This window comes from Lottia gigantea (genome assembly GCF_000327385.1).
Source record: "Lottia gigantea unplaced genomic scaffold LOTGIsca_39, whole genome shotgun sequence".
In the NCBI taxonomy this organism is placed as follows: Eukaryota; Metazoa; Mollusca; class Gastropoda; family Lottiidae; genus Lottia; species Lottia gigantea.
Window position 1 is genome coordinate 2,053,440 of NW_008709333.1, and position 1,374 is coordinate 2,054,813.

The window sequence follows — 1,374 nt, forward strand, 5'->3', positions numbered from 1 at the left end:
CTTTCTGTTTTTTTTTTGTTAGACTTTGACACGAACAATCTATCAGGGTCATGTTAAAGATAGCTTTTACCAACTCACTAGACTCTCTACTATTCTAGAGTTATATTACAATTTCGTATCTTTTCTGTTTTCTGATTTTTTTCTACATTGCAATCTAAATAGTTTTCTACCAAAAGCCTGTCCCGGTGAAGCTATTTTCAACCAATCAGTATCGAAGCCTGTTATTTTTAACCAATCACAGAGTGTCAGGTAGAACCAGTGGCGTTTTTACGCCAAAGAGGAAAGAGGCTGGCCCACCCCCCTCCCTCCCCCCTCCACTTTAACATTTTTATCAATTTACTTATTGTAAGAATAGCCTGTGCCTCCAATTCAAAGCCTTAAAAGTTAGGTTTATTTTAGTTATAATAACACAGTAGCCTAATGGCTCCTTGAACAACTCTAGAACTGTGTAAACTGTAATACTTCCCCATCAACGCTGGATTGGAACACTGTCTTTTTGTGGCATTGGAATAGCTTAGTCGGAAGCGAGTTGGATTGTCGTCTGCAAGGCGATTAGGTGCCATGGGTTCGAATCCTTCCCAAGATAAGAAAAATTCTGATGCCTGTGCCAGTGCTTCCGATGAGTCGACCCGGCTTTCACCCCTAATTCCCAATGGCAAAGTGACATGAGGGGTTGTAAACTTTTATATCGCCCTATACTTAAGACGTATTAGAGCTCAAATAAAGTGTTTAGGCTGATCTCAAAATGGTGAGTCCTTAGTATTTGAGCTCAAATGTGAATAAAAGAAACGAGAATGACGTCTAAAGCTTAAAGCTAATCGTTTGAACCTCGTTATTCTGATTGTCTTAAACGATACAATTAAACTTTTAGCCGAATCGTGAAAACTAATAGATCAATTGTTAAACAAACCTCCCAGACAAACTGTCATTATATACCAACAAAACCTTCCACCATTTATATTCTAGTGGTGGGACTGATATAGGTTTACATACAAATAGTTTCTTTACAAAGATACAGAGTTTAATAACCTGCTATGGTAGGGGATACACAACAGAAATTGATGCATGATTTTTGAGAGGGATACACGACCTCCGCAATTTATATCCATGGGGGGAGGGGGGGGGGGGGGGGGTTACATACAAACAGTTTCTTAAACTAAGCGTTTAATGATATGATTAATCCCAAATATGTTGTATCACGATTAGAGATGTTATCAAACACTTAGTTTTAGGAACCACAGACGTCTGATTTAAAATTAGAATGGTGCAAATTGATGCTATCAGTGTCCTCGATACACAAACAATTAAGAAAACCTCTGTAGATTGCCTTTAATTGCAGTAATGAAATAGATCGGCCGTCAGAATTTTTCTCTG